Raw genomic sequence first — 13,912 nt, 5'->3', positions numbered from 1 at the left:
GGCTTTTACAATCGCCTGTTTCTAGTCCCCAAGAACTCGGGCGGATGGAGACCCGTCCTGGATGTCAGTTCTCTCAATGTCTTTGTGGAGAAGACAAAGTTCTCCACGGAGACGACTCAGTTGGTGCTGGCATCAGGACGTCCAGGGGACTGGATGGTGTCCCTCGACTTGCAGGACGCGTATTTCCATGTCCCCATCCATCCGACTTCGAGGAAGTACCTGAGATTTGTAATGCAGGCAAGTGCTTCCAATTCAGAGCTCTTTGCTTCGGTCTCAGCACGGCTCCTCAAGTCTTCACCAGGATAATGGCGAATGTGTCAGGCTGGCTGTATCAAGAGGGAATAAGGAAATCTTTCTATCTGGACGATTGGCTGATTCGTTCACGATCGAGGGAGAAATGTCTGGAGGATTTACGAAAAACTTTTATGATGGCTCAAGATCTAGGCCTGGTCATCAACAGGGAGAAGTCTCAGATCAAGCCAAATCAGACTATTCTCTATTTGGGGATAGTTCTGAATTCAGTTCTTTTTCGGGCTTCTCCCTCACAGGAAAGACAGACCAAGTGTCTCGAAAAAGTCAGAAATTTCCTGGACAAGAAGAGGTGCTCAGCGAAGGAGTGGATGAGTTTGCTGGGAACTCTATCCTCCCTCGAACAGTTTGTCTCTCTGGGGAGACTCCATCTAAGGCCTCTACAGGACTTTCTTTCGAAAACGTGGAACAGAAAGACGCAGGAAGACTCCTTTTCCTTCTCCATTCCAGCAGAAGTCAAGAATCTTCTGAAGTGGTGGCTGGATCCAGCCTTGTTAGGGGAAGGGATCTCCTTACACAAGAAGAACCCAGACCTAGTGTTGTTTTCAGATGCATCAGAGTCAGGTTGGGGGGCAACACTAGGAAGCAAGGAGGTCTCAGGCTATTGGGAAGGAAATCGGCTGGAATGGCACATCAACAACAAGGAGCTGATGGCTATTTTTCTGGGGCTAAAGGCCTTCAAAGACTCTGTGTCTGGGAAGATTGTGGAGGTCAACTCAGACAACACCACAGCTCTTGCTTACATCAGAAAGCAAGGGGGGACTCACTCTCTGTCTCTGTTCGAAACAGCAAGGAAGCGCCTTCTTTGGGCGAAGGAGAACAAGATAGATCTGCTGACGAGGTTTGTACAGGGACAGAGAAATGTGAGGGCGGACATGCTCAGCAGGAAAGGGCAGGTCCTTCCCACAGAATGGACCCTCAACCAACAGGTCTGTCAGAGTCTCTGGAGGCTGTGGGGGAGACCCCTCATCGATTTTTTCGCCTCCAACTTAACCAAAAGGATCCCCAACTATTGCTTCCTGGTTTCGGATAAGGAGGCAATAGCAGTGGACGCCTTTTTGATGGATTGGACGGGGATGGACACATATGCCTTTCCCCCGTTCAAGATCATCAATCTGGTAGTCAGGAAATTCGCTCTCCTCGATTCGGGACGAATGATCCTGGTAGCTCCTTTCTGGCCGATGAGGGAATGGTTTACGGAGGTGGTTGACTTGTTGATGGACTTTTAAGCCTTCCTGCAAGTCCAAAGCTGCTCAGACAACCCCACTTCGAGAGGTATCATCAAAACCCCCTCGCTCTCAATCTGACTGCCTTTAGACTATCGAGAAGCTCGTCAGATCGAGAGGATTTTCAGCGCAAGCTGCGAAAGCTATCGCCAGAGCGAGGAGGGTCTCTTCACAGAGGGTCTACCAGTCCAAGTGGGAGACTTTTAGGGCTTGGTGTAGGAAGCACAAGATTTCCTCATCCACTACCTCTGTGAGCCAGATTGCTGATTTCTTGTTGTACCTCAGGCAGGACGCTAAGCTGGCTGTGTCCACAATCAAGGGGTACAAAAGTATGCTCGCTTCAGTCTGTCGGCATAGAGGCTTGGACTTGTCTCACGATAAGGACTTACATGACCTCTTGAAGTCTTTTGAGACAACCAAGCAGGTCCAGTTAAAGCCCCCTTCTTGGAACCTTGATGTGGTTCTTAAATTTCTGTGCACCAAGAGATTTGAGCCCATCTCACAAGCTCCTCTTAGGGAGGTTACGAAGAAAACCCTCTTCCTTTTGGCCTTAGCAACAGCTAAAAGAGTCAGTGAAGTCCATGCAATTGAGAAGCAGGTAGGCTTCAATCTGAATCGGGCAGTTTGTGCCTTAAGAATAGACTTCCTCGCCAAGAACGAGAACCCTTCAAAGCCCTGGCCAAGGACCTTTGAGGTTCCTAACTTGACTAACCTAGTGGGTCAAGAGCAAGAGAGGCTCCTCTGTCCAGTACGAGCCCGCAAGGCTTATTTGTCTCGCACAAAAAATGTGAGAGGCTCTTCTAGCTCCTAGTGGTGTTCTGTGAAAGATCCTCAGAAGCCCCTTTCCAAGAACGCTTTGTCTTTTTTCCTGAGGGAAGTTATAAGAGAAGCGCATCTCTTGTGTGAGGAGGAACACTTCGGACTTCTAAAAGTGCAGGCTCAGGAAGTGAGAGCCATTGCGACCTCGCTTGCTTACCGCAAGAACATGTCGGTCAGACAAATTATGGATGCGACATTCTGGAGGAGCAACTCTGTGTTCGCCTCTCATTACCTCAGAGAGGTGAGAGTGGATTATGAAAAATGCTATACCTTGGGCCCATACGTAGCTACGGCTTCTGTATTAGGCAAAGGAGTTAATACCTCCCCTCAACTTTAGTTTTGTATACTTGTGCGTGGGTTGGTGTTTTTAATGGTTGTCTGAGGACTTCGACTTGTGTACAGTCACCTCAGTCTAGTTAGATAATTTTTATCTACTTTGCAAGGTTAGGTGGTTGGTTTTGGTAAGGTTGCAGTTTTTTATATTGGGTAATAGGTAGTCTTGAAGTCTTGTCAGATTGTTGGTCTCACTCCGTTGACAGACTCGATTGAGTGTTTTCAGCACTGCAGGTCACATCCTGGCTGACACTCCTAAGGGAAAGCGACTCAAGAGGCAGGAACCTCTGAAGTCGGCTACCTTAGCAGGTGAGGAATCAAGGTGTTTTTATCCTACAACTTTTTTGGTTGTTTCCCCAACGATGTTTACTGTCTATCACCCTCCTCCAAGTGTGTTAATCAGCTATGTACTGTATATATAACTGCCAGGTAAGTTCTATTCATAAAAATGGAGTTTTTATGATAAAACAAAGTTTTATGAATACTTACCTGTCGGTTATATATACATTCGAAGGCCCACCCACCTCCCCTCAGGAGACAGGTCGGGCATAGATGAACTGAAGAACAGAAAACGGGAATGATTCCTCGTACCACCCTTTAACGGGTGTAACCACCCAACCACCTCAAGGCGGTTGCCGCGTTTAGAAAAATTCTGCCGAAAGTAGAGATTATTAGCTATGTATATATAACTGCCAGGTAAGTATTCATAAAACTTTGTTTTATCATAAAAACTCCATATTTAATCATCAGTTATTAGTCTCCATTTCAAGGACATTCTTTTGATATATAAATTTTTCAATATTTAACTTAGCCGGTGATTATAATAGCTGCAACTCTGTTGCTCGACAGAAAACTCTAAGGTAAAATTCGCCAGCGATCGCTACACAGGTTGCGGGTGTGCCCAACAGCGCCATCTGTCGTCCAGATACCCAGTACTCAATGTAAACAAAGAACTCAATTTTCTCTCTGTCGTGCTCCCGACAAGACGTGCTTATTCGCTGTTGCTAAACTGGATTTGTTTTCACAACTAATTGGTGAAGTACACTATTCTAGTTTTGAGCTTTCGCTGGTGCGGAGAAGGTTGCTGCCGCACCAGTAGCTAGTGCAGCTCCTTGCCTACAACCACCCACACGTTCGGTTGTGCGTCCTGGGGACGCTGAGGTAACCTTCTCACGCACTCCAGTTGAGAGAGTTCCGCCACCCATGCGTTCCAGTGTGATCTGCCAGCCGCATGTTGACGTTCAGCGACGCACGGAGGTATCCGTTGACGTCCGTGAGGTTCAACAACCGTCAGAGTTGTTTTGTTTTGACGCGGTGCGTCAACCTCCGCAACCCAGTGTGGTTGCCACTGCGCACCCACATCAGTCTAGACAGTCTGGAGTAGACGCTGTGCGTCCCCGCGCTGCTATGGTTGTTGCCAGCTCACAGACTGGGCAACAGTTCCATGACGTTGCGTCCGGCTCAGTCACGCATGCACCCGTGCGACCGGACTCAGCTATCCAGCCGTTACCCACTCCGTTGCCGCTTCCTCATCAGTACTCGGATGAGGGACTTTCTGATGATGATGGTGCTGCACACGTAGATGAACCGCATTCAGAACTGGACGAGCCTAAGTCTACGCAACCCTCTTTGGACTTTAGGAAAGTTTTGGCCCTGTTCAAAGAGATGTTTCCGGACCAGTTTGTGTCTGTGGCTCCGCGTTCTCCTCCGTCAGAGTTTGTGTTAGGCATGCCGTCAACCACCCCTGCCTTTACTAGACTCATCCTCGCACGCTCGTCCAAGAGAGCTTTGCGGGTGATAGGAGAATGGCTGCAGTCCAAAAAGAGTTTAGGGAAGACAGCTTTTACGTTTCCCCCTGCTAGACTCTCTTCTAGATCGAGCGTCTGGTATGCCACGGGAGAAGTTCTCGGCTTGGGAGTTCCTGCCTCTGCCCAGGGCGACTTCTCAAGTCTTGTAGACTCTCCCCGCCGCCTAGCCATGAGACGCTCAAAGATATGTTGGTCATCTTCGGACCTGGACCACCTTTTGAAAGGTATCTATAGAGCCTTCGAGGTTTTTAACTTCCTAGACTGGTGTCTAGGAGCTCTTAGTAGAAAGATCTCTCCGATGGAGAAGGAGACTTCCTTGCTCATTATGTCCTGCATGGACAAGGCCGTACGTGATGGGTCTAATGAGCTTGCTGCATCTTTCGTGTCCGGAGTCCTTAAGAAGCGTGAAAACCTATGCTCATTCCTTTCAGCTGGAGTTACACCATGCCAGAGATCCGAACTTCTGTTTGCTCCTCTTTCCAAGTGCCTTTTTCCAGAGGACCTGATTAAGGAGATTGCCGCTTCTTTGATACAGAAGGATACTCACGATCTTGTTGCGTCCTCTGCTCGCAAAGCCACCCCTTTGCCTACCTTGTCAGCCAGACCAAGGATGGACACTCCAGCGTCCCGTTTTATTCCGCCCTTTCGTGGCAGAGCCTCCAGCAGAGGAGGTGCTTGTGCCGAAGGGAGACGTGGAAAGAAGAAAGGAACCAAGTCCTTTAAGGGCAGAGTCTGACTGCCAGCTTCTTAAGACAGCAGTGGGAGCCAGACTCAAGAACTTCTGGCAGACCTGGGAAAAGAGAGGCGCAGATGCACAATCTGTGAAGTTGCTCAGAGAGGGGTACAAGATCCCGTTTGTACGAAAACCCCCTCTAGCAACGTCTCCCATCGATCTCTCCCCCAGGTACAGAGAGGAAGACAAGAGACGAGCATTGAAACAGGAAGTGTCTCTCTTACTAGAGAAGGGAGCGGTAGTCAAAGTCCTGGACCATCAAACCCCGGGATTCTACAACTGTCTCTTCTTGGTGTCAAAGAAGACAGGAGGGTGGAGGCCGGTGCTAGACGTCAGTGCGCTGAATGTCTTTGTCACAAAGCAGACGTTCTCCATGGAGACCACAAAGTCGGTTCTAGCAGCGGTCAGAAGGGAAGACTGGATGGTCTCGTTAGACCTAAGGGACGCCTACTTCCACGTCCCCATCCACCCGGACTCCCAACCTTTTCTAAGATTCGTTTTCGAAAAGGTTGTCTACCAGTTTCAAGCCCTGTGCTTTGGCCTAAGCACAGCTCCTCTTGTGTTTACGAGGCTGATGAGGAATGTAGCCAAATTCCTTCATTTAGCGGACATCCAAGCCTCCCTCTATTTGGACGACTGGCTTCTCAGAGCTTCTTCCAGTCGTCGCTGTCTGAAGGATCTAAAGTGGACTCTAGATCTGACCAAGGAATTGGGTCTCCTTGTCAATATGGAAAAGTCACAAGTGGTCCCATCCCAAGCTATTGTATATTTAGGGATGGAGATTCACAGTCTAGCTTTTCGGGCTTTTCCGTCGGCCCCCAGAACAAGCCAAGCCCAGTTATGCATCCAGAACATGCTGAAGAAGGAACGATGTTCAGTCAGGAAGTGGATGAGTCTGATAGGGACGCTATCATCCCTGGAACAGTTCGTGTCATTAGGAAGACTACACCTCCGTCCTCTTCAATATCACCTAGCATTTCACTGGAAAAAGGACAAGACGCTAGAAGCGGTCTCGATCCCCGTTTCCGAGAAGATGAAGTCTTGCCTGACATGGTGGAAGGACAGTATCAGCCTCAGAGAGGGTCTGCCCCTGGCTGTTCAGACTCCCAACCACGTTCTCTTCTCGGACGCATCGGACGTAGGCTGGGGCGCGACATTAGACGGTCGGGAATGCTCGGGAATATGGAACTGGAGTCAAAGGATAATGCATATCAACTGCAAGGAGCTACTGGCAGTACATCTGGCCTTGAGAAGCTTCAAGTCTCTCCTTCAAGGCAAAGTGGTGGAGGTGAACTCGGACAACACCACGGCTTTGGCGTACATCTCCAAGCAAGGAGGGACCCACTCACTGACGTTGTACGAGATCGCAAGGGACCTCCTCACCTGGTCAAAAGGTCTAAACATTTCGCTAGTAACGAGGTTCTTCCAAGGCAACTTGAATGTCATGGCAGATTGTCTCAGTCGGAAGGGACAAATCATTCCAACAGAATGGACCCTCCACAAGGATGTATGCAAGAGACTTTGGGCCACCTGGGGCCAGCCAACCATAGATCTCTTCGCAACCTCGATGACCAAGAGGCTCCCAATATATTGCTCACCAATCCCGGACCCAGCAGCAGTTCATATAGATGCCTTTCTCCTAGATTGGTCACATCTAGACCTATATGCATTCCCTCCGTTCAAGATTGTCAACAAGGTACTGCAGAAGTTCGCCTCTCACGAAGAGACAAGGTTGACGCTAGTTGCTCCCCTCTGGCCCGTGAGAGAATGGTTCACCGAGGTACTTCGATGGCTAGTAGACGTTCCCAGAACTCTTCCTCTAAGGGTGGACCTTCTACGTCAGCCACACGTAAAGAAGGTACACCAAAGCCTCCACGCTCTTCGTCTGACTGCCTTCAGACTATCGAAAGACTCTCGAGAGCTAGAGGCTTTTCAAAGGAGGCAGCCAGAGCGATTGCTAGAGCAAGGAGAACATCCACCCTTAGAGTCTACCAATCGAAGTGGGAAGTCTTCCGAAACTGGTGCAAGTCAGTATCTGTATCCTCGACCAGTACCTCTGTAACCCAAATAGCTGACTTCCTCTTATACCTGAGGAAAGAACGATCTCTTTCAGCTCCCACTATCAAGGGTTACAGAAGCATGTTGGCATCAGTCTTCCGTCACAGAGGCTTAGATCTGTCCAACAATAAAGATCTACAGGACCTCCTTAAGTCTTTTGAGACCACGAAGGAGTGTCGTTTGGTTACACCTGGTTGGAATTTAGACGTGGTACTAAGATTCCTCATGTCAGACAGGTTCGAGCCGCTACAATCAGCCTCCCTAAAAGATCTCACCTTAAAGACACTTTTCCTGGTATGCTTAGCCACAGCTAAAAGAGTCAGTGAGATTCATGCCTTCAGCAAGAACATCGGATTTTCATCTGAAACGGCTACATGTTCTCTACAACTTGGTTTTCTAGCCAAAAACGAGCTGCCTTCTCGACCTTGGCCGAAATCGTTCGATATTCCAAGCTTATCGAATAGCCTATGGTTGGAAATGAACTAGAAAGAGTCTTATGCCCTGTGAGAGCTCTTAAGTTCTATTTAAAACGAACTAAACCTTTACGAGGCCTGTCTGAAGCTTTATGGTGTTCAGTTAAGAAACCATCTTTGCCTATGTCAAAGAACGCTTTATCCTATTTTATCAGACTGTTAATACGAGAAGCTCATTCCCATCTGAGTGAGGAAGACCAAGCTTTGCTGAAGGTAAGGACACACGAAGTTAGAGCTGTCGCAACTTCCGTGGCCTTTAAACAAAATAGATCTCTGCGAAGTATAATGGACGCAACCTATTGGAGAAGCAAGTTAGTGTTCGCGTCTTTTTATCTTAAGGATGTCCAGTCTCTTTACGAGGACTGCTACACTATGGGACCATTCGTAGCAGCGAGTGCAGTAGTGGGTGAGGGCTCAACCACTACAATTCCCTAATTCCATAACCTTTTTAATCTTTCTCTTGAAATGTTTTTATTGTTGTTTTTGGGTTGTCCGGAAGGCTAAGAAGCCTTTCGCATCCTGGTTGATTTGGCGGGTGGTCAAAGTCATTTCTTGAGAAGCGCCTAGATTAGGGGTTTTGATGAGGTCCTGTTGTATGGGTAGCAACCCTTGATACTTCAGATCCTAGGGGTCGATCAGCATCCTAAGAGGATCGCGAGGCTCCGTAAGGAAGACGTACTTAAAAAGGTAGAGTAATTGTTCAAGTCGACTTCCTTACCAGGTACCTATTTATTTTGTTTTTGTTATTTTGATAACTTCTAAAATGAAATAAAAATTCTTAGCTCATAATGATGTAAACATATTTTGCTGGTCTCTACCCACCCCCCTGGGTGTGAATCAGCTATTATAATCACCGGCTAAGTTAAATATTGAAAAATTTTATTTTGATAATAAAATAAATTTTTGAATATACTTACCCGGTGATTATAAATTAAAGGACCCTCCCTTCCTCCCCAATAGAGACGCAGTGGGACGAGGAGAAAATTGAGTTTTTGTTTACATTGAGTACTGGGTATCTGGACGACAGATGGCGCTGTTGGGCACACCCGCAACCTGTGTAGCGATCGCTGGCGAATTTTACCTTAGAGTTTTCTGTCGAGCACCAGAGTTGCAGCTATTATAATCACCGGGTAAGTATATTCAAAAATTTATTTTATTATCAAAATAACATATTAGGTAATTTAATATGTAATAAATGAGAAAATATTAGTTTTATGATAAAATCGCAAAACTCACAATGCGACCGTCGTCCTTTTGGCGGCATTTCCCTAGCGTTTCATGGGTGAATCTGGTATCACACTAGACTTTTTTTTTTTTTTTTTTTTTCCCCCAGCACTGAACCGTTGCTGCCTAAAATGGGATACTGTGAGTATTTTTGCTGAAGATATTTTCTTCCGGACTGGACAGGAGGCAGCGAGCACAAACCGCAAGCATGACTTCAGGATGTAAACAAACGAGATGGCTGCTGCAAATAGTACTTGCTCTTGCTAGGCAATATTGGGTCCAACAAGCCTCAAGAAATAATAAAATTCTGCTTTGTTCTTCCTGTGGTAGTTGTAGAATTCTTCAATTCACTTAATATTCTGAGAATACATATTACTGTAACAATCAGAATATTTCTGGGTGCCAAGATGATAACATCTGATTGGTTTATTTTACACATTTTCCGATTTGCTCCTCGAACCACGAGATCATTGTGTGACTCTACAACACTTTCGCTCGCGAGCATCGACTGGAGGTTGGCGAAAACCTAGAACAAGAAATGACTATTGTGATTCCAGCATTACTTAATGCGCCCAAGCTGATGCTGAAGAAACTCTTTAGATCCTTCTTCCCTTCCTTGGGAACAAGCCTGCTGCATCTCCTTCAGGTTTCTCCAGGGCTCGATCCTCGGTAGGAATTTGTAAAGAAAAGGGATAGACTGACTTATCCTCTGGGAGTACTTTGAAGGAGTCAGGTGTTTTGTCTTCCCCACATTGAAGGCAATACCCTCCCTGCCTCTCTCAAAGTACTGTACTCTTGTTGTTGTGTTGCCTGTTGATGACCCCTCCACATGGTAAAGAAACCCGTCGGCACCTGGAGACCTTGCGGGGACTATCGCAGCCTCAACCTTATCACAACGCCTAATCACTACCCCCTGCCAAACATGCAGGACCTCACTGACGCCCTACATGGGGCGAAGATGCACTTCTAGAGGTCCCTGTCCACCCAGACGACATCCCAAAGACGCCCATTATCACACCCTTCGGGATGTACACATTCTCTTTCTCCACCTTTGACTTCAGAAATGAGGGGGCCACCTTCCAGCGCCTGAAACGCCCGCAGGAGAACGGGTTTGTTGTTTGCTTCGACAAATGCTCGTTTGGCCCAGAGAGGGTGGATTTACTGAGACACGAGGTCTCCTCGACGAGAGTTCGCCCCTTGACCTCCAAGGTAGAAGCAATGAGGACCTTTTCCACACCTATGATAATCAAGGCCATGCAGGAATTCATCGGCATGCTCAATTATTATCAGCTTTTCATCCCAGAGTTCACTCGCATCACGTCCCCTCTAAACTATGTTCTGAAGGGGAACGCATAGAAGTTAAAATGAGAAATACCTCTGCAGCAGGTATTTGATCAGACGAAGGCCACCCTCGCCGATGCTGCCACACTAGTCAACCAGGACCTGGAGGCCCACCTCAGACTCGCCACTGACGCCAGCAACGTCGTCTGCGGGGCAGTATTGGACCAGGTAGTGAACGGATCGCCCCAGCTGTTGGCGTTTTTCAGCCGAAAACTCAAACCACCTGAAACATGGTACAGTACGTTCGACCGGGAATTACTGGCCGTTACTAGGCTGTTCAACTTTTCCGGTACCTCTTGGAAGGGGCCTCCTTCACCATCCAAACAGACCACCAACTGCTGGTCCACTCTTTCACTAAGGTTGGCGATGTGTGGTCAGTGAGATAACAACGGCACCTGGCCACCATCGCTGAATTTTGGTATACAATCCGCTACCTTCCAGGCAAGAAGAACCCCGTGGCCGACAATTTGTCACGGGTAGAAATAAACTCCATCCACCTGGGCGTGGACTACGCTGACCTTGCCTGGGAAAAAGCTGCCAACCCAGAGACAACAGCATACCACACGGCGCCCACTTCGCTGAAACTGGAGGACATCCCACTTGACCGGACGGGCACAACACTCCTCTGCGATACTAGCACTGGTCGCCTTCGTCCTTGGGTACCTGCCTCCCGGCGGAAACAGGTGTTGGAGATTATCCACGGACTGTCGCACCCCATCGTACGAACAGTGGTATGGCTGATGACTGAAAAATTTGTTTGGCATGGCATAAAAAAGGATTCGCGTGAAGGGGTGAGGATGTGCATGGCATGCCAGAGCAGCAAAATCAGTCGTCACACGGAATCCGTTGTTGGGAACTTCCTCAACCGAGGCGCCGCTTCGAGCACATACATGTCGACATCGTGGGATCCCTCCCTGAGTCTGGAGACGTCAGGTACCTCCTCACGATCATAGATCAATCCACCATGTGGCCAGAAGCCACCCCCATGACGGTAGCCACAACCAATGCCTGCAATCCCTCATGGGCCACTGCACCGATGTGAAAACTGGAAATCACAACTACCATGGGTCCTCCTCGGCCTCATGACTGCCCTCAGAGCAAACTGCAAGGTTTCCCGGGCGGAGGAAGTGTATGGCCAGGGACTGGCTGTACATGGGGAGTTCTTCCCAGCAAACATCACCAACCAGGACACCCCGATCACGAGGTTCGTGAGGTCACTGGGAAATTCACGCAGTATCTGAGGACCTTCACCGACAGTACCAAGTGTTTCAAACCAAAGGGCCTGAACACCTGCAGCTATGTCTTCTTCAGGAATGACGCACATCGACCCCCCCCTCTTGATGCGGCCATACCGGGGTCCGTATCGTCGTGAAGACCACTCCCAAGGCATACTGCCTTATGATCCACAGCCAAGAAGACTGGGTCACCGTCGACAGGCTGAAACCTACATTCCTGACGGTGGACAACGACGACGCTGCAAATGCCGGAACAAACCTCCTCAGATGTTGCTCTATAACAAGGCTCCTCCCACTCGGTGCAACCAGCCCCGATGACAGACAGTCAAACCCGGGAGGCATCCTGTCGGACGACACATCAAAGGTATCAGCCTCCGACAACTGCCCTTATCCACAGATCTCAAGAACCCTGGGGTGCCTTTGCCCTCCTCGAAGATACCCGGATTGAAATGCCACGCTGTCAACAATAATTACTGTATTGTAAAATTCTTGTCTGCGGGGTGGGTAGTACTTGTAAAGGCATTATTTTGTCGGATTTCGGTTTGCTGAATCTGAGTTTTATACTTGTCATTTCTCAACCGTACTTGTTACGCCCTATTTGTGTTTACCAATATATGTAGATTTTTCCGGCCTTTCAGCTGATGTATATATTATGCCATTTCATTTATTTGATGTTCCACACATTGTATCAGAGGTGGATTTAGGTTATGTGGGGCCCTAGGCCCGGTGACCTTACCGGGCCCTCAAATCAGTGTACGAGCGAAGCGTTGAAATAAATTAGCTTTTTAAACAATATTAAATTTATTGAAATTTAACCAAATGACCATTTCACAGTTGAACATTACCCATATGATTTTTTGAAGCTCAACAATAAAAAATAACTATAATAATATACCATTAACTAAAGAGATAAGCGTTGAAATAAATTTTTTTTTAAACTATATTCAATTTATTGATGATTATCCAAGTGACCATTTCACAGTTGAACATTACACATTTGCTTTTTTGAAGCATAACAAAAAAATTACTATAATAATACACCATTAACTAAGGAGATCCCCAACTATAATGATGCACCATTGAAAAATAATAACTTCAATAATACACCATAAACAAAAGAGAATACCGTTTGACTGAAGTGAGTGGCAAAATGGCTAAATGAGTGGGTTTTGTTTATTGCATGCAATTTTCAATATACTTACCCGGTGATTATAATAGCTGCAACTCTGTTGCCCGACAGACAACTCTAAGGTAAAAACTCGCCAGCGATCGCTACACAGGTTGCGGGTGTGCCCAACAGCGCCATCTGTCGTCCAGATACCCAGTACTCAATGTAAACAAAGACTCAATTTTCTCTCTGTCGTGCTATCGACAAGACGTACTTACTCGCTGTTGCTAAACTGGAGTTTTTTCACAACTAATTGGTGAAGTACTTTATTCTAGTTTTGAGCTTTCGCTGTGCAGGGTTTCTCTTCACACAAATCCTTGAACTCTTTTTGATAACGGATTCTTTGTTGATGACTTTTTGATAGTTTTTTGAATTTCCCTTTGACCAATTCAAAATGGCTGACCCTTCACAAGTCCCAAAATTTAGGAAGTGTAATGCTAGGGACTGTTCAAGGCGTCTTCCGAAGGCTTCTATCGACCCTCACACTGTTTGTTCCAATTGTCGGGATAAAACCTGTCAGTTGGAAGATCGGTGTGAGGAGTGCGTTGGGCTTTCGGAATTCGATTTTATCGAATTCCAAAAGTATACACGTAGGCTAGAGAGAGATAGAGTTAGGAGAAGTTCTTCTCGTTCTGTTGATATATCCTCTCCTCATGCCCCACAACCTATTCCTTCCCCTGTAGTGGTTGCTCCTAACCCCCCTCCTGGCACTCAGGAACCTTCGATGGCTGATATGATGCGTGCCATCCAGGCTCTGGGTGAGAGAGTTGAGTCCCTTGCTAGTGACCGTAATCAGCTCATGGCGGATGTGAAGGAGCTTAAGTGCAAAAGTGCAGTGGGAAGTGCTAAAGTGCCGAGTGATAGTGTTGTGGATAGTGTTGCGCTTGAGGGTTCGTCTGTTCGTGCCTGTCGTCCTCCTAGTCCGGGACCTCTTGCAAGCTCCCAAGTCCAGGGGAGAAGCAATGTCGTACGACAAATGGGTTCGAGAGGCTTTAATCAGCGAACAGACGTTCCCTCCGTGGTATCGGGCGTATCTACCCAAGATCGCCCCTGCCTAACTAAGACGAGAGAGCCCATTTATACCTCGTCTTCGGAAGGTGTTTCTCGCAAGAAACCCTGGACCAAGGTCTCACGACCGTTAAAGAGCAAGTCGGTCCCTTCCGCACAAGTCCAACGGCCCAGTTG

The sequence above is a fragment of the Palaemon carinicauda genome, chromosome 41, assembly GCF_036898095.1.
Source record: "Palaemon carinicauda isolate YSFRI2023 chromosome 41, ASM3689809v2, whole genome shotgun sequence".
NCBI lineage: Eukaryota > Metazoa > Arthropoda > Malacostraca > Decapoda > Palaemonidae > Palaemon > Palaemon carinicauda.
Note: the sequence above shows the minus strand (reverse complement) of the source record.